Below are 18682 nucleotides of genomic sequence, written 5' to 3'. Positions count from 1 at the left end.
CAAGACATTCGACGACTGGCAAGTCCCCCTTCGAGGTCGTCTACGGCTTCAACCTGTTGTCACCATTGGACATTCTACCTCTTTCTCTACAAGAGCGCACCAACCTCGACGAAAGTGCCCGTGCAAGCTACATCAAGAAGATGCATGAAGATACAAGGCACGCCATCGAGCGCCAAGTACAACGACTCGTGACCAAGCTCAACGTCAACAAGCATCCCATGATATTCAACATTGGAGACCTCATGTGGCTACACCTTCGCAAGGACCGCTTCCCCAACGAACGCAAGTCCAAACTTCTCCCTCGAGCCGATGGACCCTTCAAGGTGCTAGCGCGCTACAACAACAATGCTTACCAGATCGACCTCTTGTGCGACAAGTACAACGTGAGCGACATCTTCAACATCTCCGATCTCTCCCCGTACCATGGTGATGAGGATTTCGATCCGAGGTCGGATCTTTTACAAGGGGGGGGGGAGATGATGCGGAGCATCCTTCGGTCATCCCCATGGACCTTCCATCGTCTCATCAAGCACCAAGAGGACCCATGACTAGAGCATGAGCTAGAGCTCTCGAGACCGAGGTGACTTCTCTCCTTAGTGACATATCATATGATCCTCTAGAGATATGGCTACTACCTCAATCTGGAATGTTGTGCATGATTAGGTACCAAGAGAACCCTCCCGGGGATGCACATGAAGAGGGTAAAGACCCCAAGTCCAAGGAAGAAAAGAACCAATGGAAGAAGGCAAGAGCAGCCTCCAGGCACTGGACATCCGGCCAGGACCCCAGACATCCGGCCCCTGGAGATCTACATGGACAACCCTTTGCAGAACAAACTACAGTGACCGGGCATCCGGCGTCCCGCCCGGACATCCGGCCCCTCACCGGAAATCCGGCCTCCTGCCCGGATATCCGCCGGGATATCCGGACAAGGCGTCCCGAATGCACAGAACCTGGTCCTGACAGCCCGGACATCCAGCCTCCCCACCGGACATCTGACCCTTCTGGAAGCACCGCACATCCGGCCCCTCCGAGCGGACATCCAGCGCCTCACGAGACACCAGACATACGGCCCGTCGCCCGGACATCCGGCACCACCCTGCCTGCGTGCAGCTCCTTTGGGTCGTGACCCATGTATCCCTTCGCCCCTTTGACTATATATACTCCATCATCCCATACGTTTTAGGGTTAGCATTGGTTTAGCTCATATTTGTGTGAGAGCCTTGCTCATCCACTTGGTTACTTCTACTCAGAGCTCACGACCTCTTCGGAGAAGATTCCCCAAGCGGATTCAAGACCCCTTTAAGGGAAGACCCCCAAGACCTCCTCACGGAGAAGATCGGTTCCCTTTGTATCCTTACCTTTGTTGATTTTGGATCATGTATTACCTTATGCTTTTGGTGATCTAGCACTCGTGTGATTGATTCCTTGTCGGTTGAGTGTTTCTCTCGTTTTCCCCCGTGATCCCCTTTGTTTTCTTCCGCTCGTTCTTCGTGTCTCCCCGTAGGATCCACTCCAAACGTGAAAGATCGGCACCTAGGGTTCCGCCCTACATCAGCTCTCCACATGGAAGTTGCCCCATTTGACTTTGTTTGCAGTAATCCTCTTTGGCTTCCTTCCATATATGATATTTCCTACCAAGCAATGAAAAAATAGATTTTCTTCTCTTCCGAGGGATTAGCCTAGAAATATCCGAGAAGTGGCAATGATCCGTTGAAACCAAATAAGAACCATACGGAAAACTTCACAATTTCTCGATCCATCACTTATGTACTCATATACTTCAGAGTGAAGAATATGAAAATCAAATTTCTCAGAGAGGATTTCATCAAGTGATAGTAATTTCAGTGACATAGAGGACGTGAGAAATGAACAGTTCATTTCATCATGATTAGCTTGCATCCCATCAAGCATTTTTCAGGTCTCCAACAATTTCACCAGACTTTAAATTTCGTCTGGAGACCTGGCCCTGTAGAATAAATTAGTTCTTATTTACCACCCACATCTATAGGGGTGGCTGAGAAGCAATGTATCAAAGTATGCCAATTGAGAATTTAGGCATTGAAGAGAATGCATTTATCCTCACAAGGGGGTTAGAATATTTAAATGAATATGTTGAGAAATTCTTCGAAGATTTCTGAACATAATGGTACAAAGAATAATACACATATTCATCAGAACATTGATTGTTTCCCTGCGAAACAGAGGCATTAGGACGACCATAAGTTGGTCTGCGACCATTTGACGACTTTGGTCCATATGAAGAATTTGACCTGGGGTTTTTCTTCTTCATAGGTGGTGTCGTGACGACATTCACCTAAAGATTTTTTAGAATACTTTAGGGTTTTCAAATTTTCTTCATTGGAGGACCATTCCTGTAGTTAGCTCTAATAGACCTGGCAAATACTTCACCATTCTAATTTTTGAATAATTTATAGTTGGAGTTAAATGACTCATCGGCAGAAAATGAAGTACCACAGTGATAGCCAGATATTGCAGTTTTAGAAGCATTTGAACATTCAGCTGAAGAATTTGCATTATCACGTTCAAGGCATTTCAAGCAAGGTGGCACAAATTCTTCCTGAGCAGTATTGATCTATTGAGCAAGCAATGAATCGTTTTCCTTTTAAAGATCATCATGCGACTCTCTGAGTTTTTGAGATATTGCTTCCTTTGAAGAAATTCATAGGAAAGCTTCTCATGATTGGGTGAGAGACCCACATGACAAATTTGAAGTTCGTCATATTTTGATTGAATACATTTAAGATCATCAGTCAAAGATTGACTACGATCTATTTGCTCGTTCAACAGGTCATCACTTTTGTCTAGTAGTTTTTGAATCTTTTCCATGGCATGTTGTTGCTTAGTTGCAACGTTGGCAGGTTTGGAATAGCTAGGTGTGAAGATTTCATCAGATTCACCATCACTAGAGGAAGATGAGGGATGCGAGAGTATCTTGACACCTCTTGCCATGAGGCATAATGTCGAAGCATTTGTATCGAGACCAGTCTTCTTAGGATTGAGGGAATTCCTAAATCATCAATCAGAGAATATTGACGAGTATAGGCTCCCTCAAAGATGTCAGAGATCCTGTCCCAGATAATTTTTGCAGAGCTCAGGCTGTATTCACGAGTGAACTGTGCTTTCGATAGATGAGCACATATGATGTACTTAGCCCAAGCATCCATTCGAGTGTATATACGAATGTAAGCAACAATAGCATTTTTACAGAGCTCTAAAATGCCCTGCTTAGTGGCAGTCCACGGATCATAATATAGATTGGATACGTTTGCACAACATAATCTTCCAGTAGGGGTAGTCCATGCCTTCGAAGATGGGGCACGCAACGGAGACTTTGATCATACCTATGGTCGACGTAACTAAAACTCCAGGTGGTTAAACCAAAATCACATAGAACAAGGGAGTACCTTGCTCCGGTACCAATTGAAAGCGCAAGTTATCTCCTGGGGTGAATAAGAGCTTTTTAGAAATTCGTCAAAGTCAGGAGATTTTGACGAAAATTAGAGAGACAAAATAGAAATAGTGGCAAAACTAAATCATCGCAGAGAAATAAAAAAAGCATACAACATAGATGTAGATGAAGAACATGTGGTCATACATACATTCAAGCATAAACATGATGAATTGAAGAATTGAGAGGCATCGTGATGAAAGTCTTCAGTTCAAAGTTTTCAGAATGTAGAACGCAAATTCTCCAAGAACAAAAGTACTAAAAAAAAGAGTTGAGGAATTTGAAATCAGGTTGGCTCGGTGATGACACGACAATTTTTTATACCAGTTTCAGTTGTTGTATAAACTATACGCCTGGTTGGAGCGGCTTGAGATTCAACCCAGAAGACACTTAGTCTTCATTGTATTCTCCTTGAGCTAAGGTCACTTAGACCCCGCCCAATCACTCGTGGTAGGTCTTCAGGGTAGACTTCCAAAATCCTCACAGACTTGTTCTATGGCACTCCACAAATTCTTCTTGGGTGCACAGAACTTGACGCCTAACTGTCTGGAAGAATGATAGTCTTGAAAGGTAACAGACGTCAGATCACATAGATCAATCTCTTCAGTGATGCTCAATCACTTTGGCTCTGGTTGGGTTTTTCCTCACTTGGGTTTTCTCAGGTTCGTCAGAGGATCGGTTACTCTCAAATGACAAGTGTCAATCTCTCTCTTGGAGCAGCCAACCAACTACTGGTTGGGGGGTTATTTATAGCCAGGGAAACCTGACATGATAAGACATAAATGCCCTTTGGACAAGAACGTTGTCAGGTTATGATCCACTCGACAGATAGCACAAGTGTAGCAACGGGCGGAACGAAAAATTCATCGGTACTCTCATTTTCCTCACTGGGTAGGTGAAACATACCGACGAAACCCTAACTCTTCAGTCAGACCAATTTCATCAACGACTAGAAGAACTTCGTCTCTGTCACTGAAGAACTCGACTGCACTGCAAGAGATTTTCACAGTCTTCACTCGAAGAAATATGTATGGTTTGGGTATGAGAATCACTTCAAAAATACGCCTATGTATCATCTAGACCCCCTTTGACAGTAAGGTGTTTCCTATGACTCAAATAAATATGAAAGAACGAGTCACCAAGGTTCCAATTCTTCACTTCAATTTCTTAAAAGGACGCACCAAATTCTTTACTTGAAGGAATACATTTTTAGTGTTCGTCTTTCGTCGGTTAAACCAAATCTTCAAGGACTATAACTCATGTGTACACTAGTAAACACATTATTACCTTAACCTATTTGACTTCAATACTCCAAAACCACTAAGGGGGCACTAGATGCACTTACAAGATATATTGCCTTCTTTCTGTTTGAGTATAAATGTGTGTGTGTGGAAGTGGAACCAGTGGTAAAATTCATGCTGGCAATTGCTAAGTAAGGCTTTGGCTGTTTTGTGCCTCTGAGTTTACTTTGAAACGAAGGCAATTTTTTTGCCTCATCCATTCATTAAGTAAAATAGAATTGTCAAGTTAATTACAGACAATCGGGAAAAAATGACTGCAAACACAAGCACATGAAGACTACTCCCACACTATAAAAGCCCACGACCACAAAGACGGTCCGACGGACACTACCAACACACTGCAACTTCAAACCACCAACACATAGATCATAACATGAAAAGCAACCCCCAGTGAGAACCCTACAACCAAGACATCGGATACCACCAAATCCACGATGACAACCAAAGCCATGACAACTGGCCAAGAGACTGAAGGTCATCCATCAAGTAATCGCGGAACATTCTGTTACGTGTATGGTGCGAGAAGTATGCACTTTCAAGAGAGACCTGACATTCCCACAACTAATTCATTCTATCGATTTGAGTTCTATGCCAGAAGTTATTTTTTTTTCTGCAAACCAGTTTGAAGTATAACTATGAGTTTGCACGGTAAGAAAATGCCGAGGGGGCAACAATACAAGACCAAAACTTAGTTTCTAAGCAACTCAAGAAACATATGAAAAATAGATCGTAATGAAGAATTAGCATAAAAATTGGACTAGGACGGGCATTTTTTTAGCAAAAACTGTAGGGAAGGTCCCTACTATAACTCTTTTTCATTATATAAGATGGAGTATTTACAAATGGGGACCATAGCATATGCTAGTTCATGTACAGATTTACATGCAATCTAGCCATGATTGCATTCGCTCCTTTAGACTTGGCTTAGATTTCTTAATTATCATAGCAAACTAATCCTTGAAGCAACTAATGCAATATTCTAGGTTTCTTTGTGTGTGGTCAAATATCATCCCTATCCATCACAAGCCGAGACCATTGATTTGACTTACATTTGGCCTCAAGATTTGAAATTGGTATACATATACTTCTTCTGTTCCAAATTATTTGAATTCTCGGTTTTTTCTAAGTCAATCTTCTTTAAATTTGACTAAGTGTACAGTTTTTTCTTCTAATATCTACAACATCAAGTATGAAAATATATTTTGTATTGAATCTAATAAGAATAATATGTGTTATAAATGCTTGCAAAATTTTCTATTAATTTGGTCAAAATTAAAGAGGTTTAACTTAGGGCTAACCTAGAATTTTAAGCATTTTGGAATGGATGGAGTATTTCATTATTCTCTTTTCAACTGCTCCCTCCGTTCCTAAATATAAGTTTTTTAGAGATTCCAATGCGGACTACATACAAAGTAAAATGATTGAATCGACAATCTAAAATATGTCTATATACATCAATTGGTAGTCTTTATTGAAATTTCTAAAAAGACTTATATTTAGGAACGGAGCGAGTACTTATTTTTCCACTTTTTAAATGTAGGGACTGCTAAAACCTCCATGGGTACACATAATTCAGGTATATTTTAGTCTTGCGGATAGCATAACTACTTGACACTTGACAGGAGCCACTTGGGTGACTGGTCAAATGAGTTCCAATCAGATGACGTGCTACTCCAGTTGTTATACAGAGTTTGGACAATCCATTCTTCCATGCCGTTCCAATTGGCTTCCACCGGAGATTGATGGACACAACGAAAACGTCATCTCTATTTAAATGGTGTAAATCAAACTGACATGCGTAGTCTCTCCGTCCCCCACTCACAAGTGTTTTGTTCCACACTAACAAATGCATCATACTTTTTTTTCTGTGAAAAGGGGGAGCTCCTCCGGCCTCTGCATCAGAAAGATGCATACGGCCACCTCAATAAATAAAAAGGTTCAACAAAGTCGTATAGTCTTCAACAAAATAAAAGCGAGCTCACCAAGAGCATCACAGCTAAACCAAGATAAACCACAATGGCTACAGCCGGCTGGTAAACAAAATAGGAGCACTAATAGCCTATCCTATTACATGACCTCCAACCAAACCGGTTGAAGATATTCCGCGCTACCATCTCCCACCGGACAGATCCAGTAACCAAACGCTTTCTGGCCTCCGTCGGAGTGAGTAAGGACCACATATGGATCAGTGCCGTAGCACGGAATAAAACCTACAAAAAATGAATAGTAGTTATTCTGTTAAAGACCAAATCATTTCTGCAGTTCCAAATTGCCCATAACAACGCATACACTCCTACACGAATATGTCTAGCTGTTTCGGACTCTATCCCATCCAGCCACGTTCCAAATAACGACCCGATCGTACTCGGAGGAGTAATGTTAAAAGCAATTTGCACAATGCGCCACAAAATTGTCGCCAAAGGACAATCGAGGAAGAGATAGGCGAGATACATTAACAATTTCGGCACGTCCTAACAAACACCCAGCCATTTACACTTAGACAGATAGGCGAGATCTACAACAGAGATGGTTGAGGTTTGTAGTATGCACTTGCATTTGTGTTGGGAGACCAAGGAGAGCATTCAAGGATCTAATGGTCTCCATGTCCTGCCATCACAGTTTTATTCTACCCTTGTCAAGCACATGATGTGTGTTTGTAAAGTCTGTGCACTGGTCAAGCAAAGGCTTCTTGTCTGCTGCGTTGATGGTATCAGATTCTGGTCAGTGTTGGATTAGGAATGGCGCGGAGAAAATCATTAAGCTAACCACGTTGGTATTAGGCTCTGATTGCACCGCTTAGCGTAGAGTTTGTTCACAAGTGCAGTTATGGGGTCATGTGTTCTCACTTATGCTATGTTCGCATGGAGGGAACATTTATGCTATTTTTCATGTTTTGACCCACTATTTTTTCACAAAAAAACTACGAATAGACACTGTACATCCAGTTTCCCCTTTGAACTGTTGAGCAAGTAATTAAAGAGAAGTGGAATTGCTTTAACACGGCCACAAGTCTCCAACGTACATACATCAAAGATTTCTCAAACCTATATCTTGTGGAATTGCAGGTCCATACATCAAAGATTTCTCAAATCTTAACCGCTTGGAATAAGCGGGTAGCTATCTCAGAAAACATCAACAACTCAAAAGAAAAAAAGATTTCTCAAATCTTACTCATACTCAAAATGTAAGGTGCTCTCTGAAAAATGTTTATGTAGTGTTTTTTGTTTGCATGCGACCATATCCGAACAACCTTCTCGAGTGCTGATGGTCGCCGACATCCCCAATGCACTATTTCCCCTGTTTTCCCCTTCATTTACATAGGTTTCCACCAAGTCTAGTGGTGGTTGTTTTGAGATACTTCATCTGTCCCAAATTGATTGAAGTTCTAGTTTTGTCCTAAGCCAAATCTCTTTAATTTTGACAAAGTACTCCAAATTAGTTTAATTAGACTCATCATAAAATCAAATATGTTTTTGTACTGTGGACATTTGCCTAAAGCTAAATGGAGACTTCTGACTTAGAATAAAGCTAAATTTTAAATTGAATGTAGAATGTAAGCTCGTATTGGTCGGTGTTCATGTGTTCATGTTATCTCTACACACGTTTGATCAGTGAATATCCGGAGCCAATTGAAAGGTTATTGCAAAAAAGGTTATTTCCTGCAAGACCTTACTTGTTGAAATATCAAAACATCTGGACTCCATTGCAAAAAAGAAAGGTCTATTTATTAGTTACAGAGATTTTTTTTTTCTGTACCTCCTGGAAGCCTTTAGGCCCTCCTTGGCCTCTTCTCATTTAGGAAAGAAGAGGAGGATCATACATTGCATTAAGTATTGAAGTCTCTTCTCCGGAAAGAAAAAAGTACGAAGTCTCCAGAACCAGAACACTTGTCTGCCTAGCACATATAGAATTCACAGAGATAATAACCGGGACCATCGATGTGGTTGTGGCTAACAATTGGTGCACACTATTTTGTACAAAAAAACTGCATAGTATTTCTGCCTAACAGCTGTGTCCTGGCCACGATCCTATCCATACAGAGGGCAAAGAGACCCATAAGAACCACTCATATGCATAAATTAACACTCACATGCATATGAGCAAGCAGATTAAAAAAGGAGTATGGCTGGGACACATCACCGTCGTTGATTAATGCATGGCTTGGGCCTGATCATGGAATCCTGGATGGCGCGGTGTAGGCATGAATGATTGGCTTGCTCACCGATCCCTGCCGTGCATCCGTGGTGGTCTCCAATTGCAACAGCATGGCCACTTTCTGTAAGGCACAGCCTGTACCAGATGCACACCTTGACATGCATGCCTTCCACATAGCGCATACACAACGTGCCTCTCATCGCATCTCTCGCCAATTATTTGTTGCACAAGCAGAGTAGGGGTAGGGTAGGAGTGTGGCACCAAGATTCTAAGCTCGGATCCCAAGCATCGATCAGTGTCCAAATTGGTAGGGGTACACCTATTTCACAAAATGCCAGAGTCTTCCGCCACAAGAGTGCTCCACTGACCATCCTTCTTCAAATGGTCCTCGACGAGGCAAAGCTTTGGGTCACTGCGGGTGCTAGAAAGTTAGGGGACATTATATTGCGAGAATAATTGTCATGCCGTGTGTTCGGCTCTTGTAACAACTCTATCTTCTCTTTATTTAATATATGAGGCAAATTTTTTGCCTCCGTTTCAGAAAAAAAAGATCGTCCGACGTGGTTTTTGCTTGAATAGCTATTGTGGTAATGACGACATGACAAGAACTAGAGGATAGCACGTGCTTTTCCCTACCGTCCTTCAGTTTGGGATCAATTATATTTTTATCCCAAAGGTTATTATGGCAATTCACATTTCATGCATTAGGTGGAAGCGGTCAAGCAAACGGGGACCCCCGCAGGCACTATTGGGTTGGCCATGTAGGTCGGTCCTTGCGGTTCTGGGAAGGTTTCATTCGTTTTTTCTCTTTTGTTTTTTCCTCTACAATTTTTTACATGTTTTATTTTCCTGCTCATTTTTATATTTATTTTATTTTTCCAATTCATTAATAGTTTTCAAATTTATGGATGAATTTTCAAAGTCAGGAACATAATTTATACTCTTGAACATTTTTCCAAATTAAAAAATGTTTTCTTCAAAATTGTGAATAGTTTCTGAAAATCCATGAAGGCTTTTTCATATTGGTGAACGATTATAAAATTCACATAAAATAAGTAAATACATGAATATTTTTAGTAAGTCATAAACATTTAAAAAAATTGTAATCAATAATAAAAGGTGTGAACACCTTTTAGAATTCAGGGATATTTTTTCATATTCATGACATTTTTAAATGTACAAAAAAATCTGTTTTTTAAAACTTGAACAATAATTAAACTTGTGAGCATTTAAAAAAATATGAATATTTTTCCATATTCATGAATAGTTATTAATTTTACGAACATTTTTTAATTCACAAATGTTTTTTAAAGTTTGTCAACATTTTTGAAAATTCACAAAAAGTAAAAATTTCTGAATGATTTTTTTAGAAATGTTTTGGTGGAATGTCAGTTCCAATATGTCATGCAGGACCCGCGACCCGACCCGACCCTTACATATGGGGTCCACTTGAAGGAAAAAACTTTGGAGCTCTCCTAGGCCTCTATTCCTAAGGAGCTCAGTAAGTGTAATGATTCATCTGTGATTGCATGGCCCAATCGCGTTTGTAACGTGGTACACATGCACTCACTACTGCACGATGAAATACTGGTACTCCTACTAATTTGCATGCGTCATTTTTAGATTTCTGGATATTCAAGATCGTGGCTACCATGTTCTGCTACAAAGTTATCGCAAGTGTGAAGAGTAATGGAGGTAATCAATCTGTGTTTTTTATGACTAAAACACTATACAAGAAACACATTGTTTGGCCAAAAAGACACAGTTGTTTCACCTAAACATCCACATATACATTTCAGTTTAGTGACACTCTTCAAGTACCGAGAGGTGAGTTGCAGGGCGAATAATCTGAGCCTAATCTTTCATGGATGTATCTGGCAATGGTGACAAATACATGTTCTTTTCCTTGTTGGATTGCTCGGAGATTGTTGGAGAACCTAATGGCTTCTGTATATCTAAAGCAGGGTAGCCTCCTTTCTATTGTGCTTTGGATCGGCTATACATAAATCGTCTGAAAATTTATTTTGTTGAGCCGATCTTCTCGGCCATTAGATTAAGATCTGACGACCGCCCTTCTTTCTTCTTTCGCCCACCTTCTTCCTCCTCCAACGGTTCCTCCGCCAATAAATCGACTTGTCGAAATTGCAAATTCAGTAAATTTATATATAGCTATGTGCCTTTCTAAACATGTGAAGAGGAAAATGCAGGTCAAAGAAAGTGAAGAGAAATGGTGGTAACTAATCTGATTTTGTTTTTTTTACCGTGGTACTCTATAAGAAACACATTTCTTGGCGAAAAAGCCACAATGGATTTTTACCCTACATATAATCAGCCCATAATAGAAGGCTGTACACGACATGTTAGGATGGAAAGCGTAAGCATGGAGCAAATTTGTGTGTTCACGCAGCATAAGGCACTCTCTAGATCCCAAATTTCCAATCATTCAGCACACATCTACACTTTTGAGTACAGCACAGAGGCAGAGTGATACCAAGAAGAAGAAGAAATGAGAAAAATAATACTAAAATTAAGTCACTGTGGCAGAGGCAGGGGTATATAAAGCACCAGTCCGCCACTACACCAACACATCAACATCTCAAGCTCCTTTTCTGCTCAACGCCATCTCTCCGCTGAGAAACCAAAACAACAGGAGATCACAATATGAAGAAGCCATCGACGCTTCTCCGATCTCTCTCTACACGCCTCTCTGCGCGGCTCGCGCCGTCGCCGGCGGTGGCCCCATGGCCGCCGGTGCGCTCCGCCTACGACCGCTGGCTGGCCGCCGAGCTCGATGAGCTCCGCGCCGATCCGATCGCCCCGTGCACCAGCGCCGCCTGGCTCGGCCGCGCCATCGGCCTCGCCGTCGCCGCTCAGAGACAGCTCGTCGCGTCGGCGTCGGCGGCCCCGGCAGCCGGCATTGACCGCAAGACCATCGACGAGTGCGTGGAGGATACGGTGGAGCTGCTTGATGCGTGCGCCGGACTCAGGGGCCGCCTCGACCTGATCAGGAGCTACGCCTCCTCCATGTGCATCGCGCTGCACTGGCTCGAAGGCCGCGGCGAAGGGGCGACAGCGCGGCGCCGCGCGGCCGCGGCATTCGCCGAGTGCGAGGCCGTGGAGCGGCGGTGCGGCGCGGAGCTCGCCAAGTGCGGGTCCAACCTGCGCAAGCTCGGCGAGAGGGCGCTTCACGCCAGGCACCCTTCCGGCGGCAGAGCGCAGTGCGAGGAGTCCCTGGCCGGCGCGCGCGCGACGGCGCTTCTTGCCGTGGGAGCCCTCGGCGTTGCGCTGGCGTTCCGGTCGCGCCGTGCCGTTCCCGGCATCGCGCACGCCGGCGGCGGCAAGGGCGGAGCGGTGCCCTGGGAGTGCGCGCTCCAGGAGGTGCAGAAGCACGTCAAGGACGAGTACGAGCGCCGCAGGAAAGAAGGTGTGCCGTGCATGGCCGAGCTCGACGCCGCGGCCGCCGACGGCCGGACGGTGAAAAGCGCACTGACCACGGGCGGCCGGCACCTGTCGGAGACCGCGGTTGCGGCGGCGAAGAGGAGGTGCGACGAGCTGGAGGACAAGGTGTCTGTGCTCGAGGAAAGCATCGGCGAGCTGCATAGGGAGCTCATAAGCGTTAGGATGGTGCTCCTGGAGTGGTCACAGAGTGCAAGAGGGCATGAGGTTCTCAGGTTGTGAAGGATTACCGAACAATCACAGAAACGATCATAGAAAATCAGTGTACATATGGATTTTGAATTTTTGAGAGATATTAGTAATCTCAATTCTGTATCCAAACTCTTGGGAGATTGAAATCATAAAGTGAAAGTAACCTTCTACGCTTTCATGGAAACCTTCTACTACTTGAAAGGATGGCCATATTGAATAATGTATTGTAGAATTTATGGCCTTGTTGATTCATAGAATTCTCAAAATGCGGGAATAGGAAAAAATATAAGGTTGCAATGTCATGCTCAGTCAAATCCTATTTGATTTCATCACGAAAAAAAAAGGATTCATTTCAAGATATTTGAGTGGATGATAAATTTCCTATGGAACGACGGTACAAAGGAATCTTTAGGAAATAAAATCCAATATGTTTCGATCTTACAAATCTGTGACAAACATATGAAATTATAAGGATTCTAACCGTCCAAAATTCTTATGTAAGTATTTTATGCCAAAGGAGCCCTTGAGTTATTCACAAAAAAAAGGAGCTATAACTCCCTAGTACACAAGCAACTTGGTTCCTTTTTTTCATTACCATTTATGGATGATTACTATAACTCCCTATTACACGAGCGACTTGGTTCCACTCACCCTTGTAGGTGGAAAAATCAATTGAACTGGGTTTTATGGAAAAAGTAAAGAGTCACAGAAAAAACAATTCACAAGGCATGTATCTACATTGTCACGAATCCCCAACCATATATAATTTGACCAGCAAAGTGCCAAGCAAAAGTTTAAATTATACTACGTACTAATGGAATCCTAATGTTAGTATTTTCATTAGGTATTATTCACGACATAATTTGTATTTTTAAATTTCTCGGTAGAGAGAGAGAGAGAGAGAGAGAGAGAGAGAGAGAGAGATTATCAATTTTTTGTCAAATGCATAAATTGGAATGTTGCTTTGAAAAACAATTAATACGCTCAAAGGACAACTTGTTAGCATCATCATCATATTACAAATGCAACAATCTTTTGATTTTTTTAAAGCAGAGACGCTTGCTCGGCCTTAAATTGAAGCCCATGAAGTTTTACAACTAATCAACCAGAATAGAAAAGGTAAATGAAACTACGATGTCAAGATAGTTCGATACATGGCCGCAGAGGAGTGCAACAAATTATTGGTTATCAGAGTTCGGGAGCGTTGGCCATGCATGCCGCTGCAATGAGAGACCACCACGGATGCACGGCCATGATGGTCGCGTTTCGGAATCAATCATTCAAGCTACACACTAACACACACAGACACACCATCCATGATTAGAATGAACCATGTACTCTTAACCATGCATCCGTGTCTCCGTGATGTGTCCCAAGGATCATGCGCTCTTGAATAGAATAGTGTTCGCTATGGTTCGGTTAACCTCTTGTGTGGACAGGACCTTAGCACTAGATAGACAGAACACACAGCTGTTTGACATAAGTTCTATGTAGCTTTGTATAAACGAGCTAAGCTAGCTACGCACAACCAGATGGATGGTCACTGTTTTTATTGTGTGAATGAATTCTATATGTGGCAGGCAAAACCTGGAAACATCTGTAATTTAAAAGGCAATATATGACCATGTGCAATGAGAGTGGGAAATCTGTGGTTTGTTTTACTTCTGCAAGCTGGGAGTAGCTAACAGCCTAACATGCATCACATATTTTTATGTGCTGTTATTTTTAAAGAAACAAAGTATAGACGCCGACGCTCACAAACACACAATTCACCCATATAAACGCACACATGGATATTATAGATATTTCCTTAACCTATTCCCTCCACTCAGACATGACATGTGTATGTACTGCTTACATACAAGAGCAGTGCTAATTAGCATTCAGAACCTAATACCCTGGGTTAACTGAACAACTTATTGGCATCATTTAATCCAATGCGAATTATGCAGAATCTAGTATCCTCAAGCCAAGTAGCCCGGAAGACCAACAAAATTCTTCATTTTCAATAGAAAAATAAGCAGTGATCTACGTCTTGGTTGCAGCCATTACATCTCTCAACACCTATCATGTGCCCAACATGGGATAATTAATCACACTGGCGGCAAGATGGAGACCACTAGAATTATGGATGCTCCTTGGTCTCCTAATGCCGATGCAAAAAAGCCCCAACAACCTTTTTATAGATCTCATTTAGTTCCTAATACGGGATTGTACATTGAACTGAAATCATTAACTTTAGGTGATGCATGTCTGTTTATATGACACCAACACTAAGCGAGTGGGAAACGAGGTGAACACGTATATCACTAGGTACAACATCACTATAGTATTCCCTCCGTTCATTATTATAAGATGTTCTAACTTTTTTCGGATGTATATAGACACATTTTAGTGTGTTTTTTCACTCATTTCAGTCTGTATGTAGTCAATATAAAATATCCAGAACATTTTATATTTGTGAACTGAGGGAGTAGCATTTTCTGAAAATTAATTGTGTTTTATCAGTTCTTTAGAGGAATTGTTTTAACTCTATGTACCAGCAGGGGCAATTAGTCATCTGACTGGAGTTTTAGAAAAAATTACCATGACCACAGTGAGTAGGTGAGTGAATCCTAGGCCATATGACAGAAAATCCTAACCATTAGCAGGTCGTACAACAGTATGTCACGTGTAATCAGCCGGGGGGAGCTAGATGAACAGCCACCAACAGTTTTGTAGCGACAGCAGCCGACCACCGGGGAATAACGTTAAAAGCAGACTAATCAAAATGGAGGGTATCCAACCGCACTATCGTGTGCCGATGCTTAACGAGAGGAACGTTTTGGGGCAAAGCAACTCTTATCAGCGATCTTTTTGCTGCTCTGCTGCTAGGCACATGAACGAAGTCTAGTCTTTTGGGTACGACCAACCGTCCTTTGGTGCCGTACTCTTTGGCGAGAAGGCGGAAAGTAAGATCGGGTTGGAACAAAGTAGCTGCTCAAAGTTTCCCTCAAAAAAAAAAAGTAGCTGCTCAAAGCTAGTGTGTTTTTTTTATACTAGGAGGATATATCTAAGTACTACTAAATCTTAAATTATACTCTATTTGGCAAAACCATGAAAATAAAAACATAAAACGTTAAACAAAATCATCCCAATTCACCATAATAACAAGCTTATGTTGTTTAGTGACAAGCTAATTATGTGCATTAAAAAAATTGGTGAATGATCTGGAATGAAACATGATATTTATGTCATGTACACAATGTTGAGCATCAATAACTCTAGTCTTCGAGATGATAAAATACGATGACAACAAAAATAGACACAGATGCAATCAAACGAGGGCATTTGCGGCCAAAGTAGGTGGCAGCCAAACATTTTCAGTAGTAGTTCAACAAAGATATTATGACCAGCTGTTAACAATTTTTTTCACAAATGAATGGTTGTTATGGAAAAAATATATGATTTTTTTAGCCATGAGAACAAAGTTTTAAGGAATAATGAACATTTCTGAAATCCTTAATAATTAAAAAATAACAACTGTTTTAGTGAAAATTTGTTTTGTTGGATACGGCAACTACATAATCCAGAGTGAACACAATTTTTGTGTGTGTGTATGTAAGTAAATGAAGGGGAGAAAAGAGGAACGAGAAACAAATATAGGAAAAGAAAGCGATGGCTAAAGAAAAAAAATAACAACAAACAACAAGAAGAAAACACATGAAAAAAAAGAAATAATACAAAAAGGATCAATGATAGGAAACTAAAAAATAAACTGCCGCGACAAATCATATGTATCTCGAACATCACGAGCTTGTTGTGATATTCGATCAGAAACACTAAAACGCTAGCCCATATAACCTCCATCATAATTGGGGCTTTTCTGCTTACTGTTTGTAGTAATGTTGCATATAGGCAAAAGCAACTTTATTACTAGAAGGGAGCAAAAAAAATTCCACACTTTTATATTAAATGTAAACACAGAAAATGGTAGAAAAAAGCCATGTATAAAAAGAAATAATAATAATATCATATAAGAAAAGCAAATAAATAAATAAGGAATACAACAGAAGCAGGAAAAAGAACGAACGAAAAAAGAAGAAAAAATGACTATAGCTACTAGACACCACGACTACTACTGATTTTCCTGCGTAATCTATCTTTTAGAATGACCTGCAATTTTATTCAAACTCAAAAAAAGTACATGTACAATGATACGGATCATTGATCCGAGAAACTATGAAGTAATCCGTATAATTAAGAACTACAATAAAATTTCTCAAAAATATTTTCTCCATGGTATCAATCTTGTCAACACAAAATAATGACCGGGGTACCAACACCGTCACCCATACATCTGCATGAACTTTTTTTTTTGAACATGATCTGCATGAACTTGACTACCTTCATATGTTCAAAATGCTCTTAACTCGCCCATCTAAAGAGGAAGCAAAGTTGTGGAAGTTGAATATAGTTGTGCCGAGATGAACCCCTGGGAGTACATGCCTTAGAACCGAAGACATGTTCACCGGACCACCAAAGGACTCCAAGGCCACAACAGATCACACAAACAAAAATAACAGAACACATGAATACAAACTCATCAGACCCATATGAACAAATGTACGAGGTGGTAAACCTAGAATCTGCAAGATACATAATCTCTGCTTCGTGGCACCGCCCGGTAAGACATCACATTGCAGGAGAATAAACAGAGTACCTTTATTCAGGACGGTTCACACCCTCTGTCAGGATGTTACTAATGAAGACCATACAAATCATATTTATTTCATTTTATTTGCGAGAAATTTTTCGATCTATTATCATCAATCATGATAGTACAATAAACATCAGAAATAATAAAAATTACATCCAGATTCTTAGACCACTTAACAATGACTACAAGCAATAGAGCGAGCTGAAGACGTGCCACCATCAGCAAGTTTGATAATAGGGTTTAGGGTTTCCCGTGGGACAAAGCCTCTCCACGTCTTTCTATATATAACAATCAGCATATACAATTACATATGTACAAAGTACGTGTACATGACACGCTAGACCTATTTAACACTCCTCCTCAATCTGAACTTCTACTCTGTACAAGGTTTAAATTGGTATTAAAATGGTCTAGCATCTGTCTAGTGGCTGGTTTAGTAAACACATCAGCCAGCTGATCGTTAGAAGAAATGAACCTGACTTCAAGAGCTCCAGAAGCAACACGCTCGCGCACAAAGTGGAAATCAATCACGATGTGCTTGGTACGCGCATGAAAAACTGGGTTGGCAGTCAGATACGTAGCCCCTAAGTTATCACACCACAGAACCGGAACACGTTGCTGAGACACTCCAAGCTCTTTGAGTAGTGACTCTACCCAGATGGCTTCAGCAGCTCCATTCACCAAGGCTTTGTACTCGGCCTCTGTGCTCGATTTCGACACCGTTGGTTGTTTCTTCGAACTCCAGGGAATGAGATTTGGTCCAACAAATATGGCGAAACCTCCAGTAGATCGACGATCATCAGGACATCCTGCCCAATCTGCATCAGTGAAGATACTAATGCTAGTAGAGACATCCTTGCAAAACTTCAGCCCTGTATGCAATGTTCCTTTCACATAGCATAAAATCCGCTTAACAGCTTCCCAATGAGCATCAGTGGGCCGTGAGAGAAACTGGCACAACTTGTTCACTGCAAATGAAATATCCGGGCGAATGAGTGTCAAATACTGCAACCCACCAACAACACTGCGATACCGGAAAGAATCATCGGTACTGAGAGGCTGTCCAGACACTCGTGCAAGCTGATCAGAAGTAGACAGCGGTGTGGAAGTAGGCTTACAATTCTCCATGCTCACACGATGCAAAAGATCCAAAGCATACTTTCGTTGGGTCAAAGTCATCCCCCCTGAATTGTATGACGCTTCCATACCAAGAAAGTACTCCAACGGCCCAAGGTCCTTGATAGGAAAACTGGTCGCGAGGGCATGAACAAGACCATCAACCGCATGTGGAGAAGATCCGGCAATGACAATGTCATCCACATAGACGAGCATATAGATCTGAACATCACGATAGCGGAAGAAAAACAGAGAGGTATCTGCTTTGGAGGAGACGAAACCCAACTCGAG

Source organism: Triticum dicoccoides, chromosome 4B, assembly GCF_002162155.2.
Source record: "Triticum dicoccoides isolate Atlit2015 ecotype Zavitan chromosome 4B, WEW_v2.0, whole genome shotgun sequence".
In the NCBI taxonomy this organism is placed as follows: Eukaryota; Viridiplantae; Streptophyta; class Magnoliopsida; order Poales; family Poaceae; genus Triticum; species Triticum dicoccoides.
Note: the sequence above shows the minus strand (reverse complement) of the source record.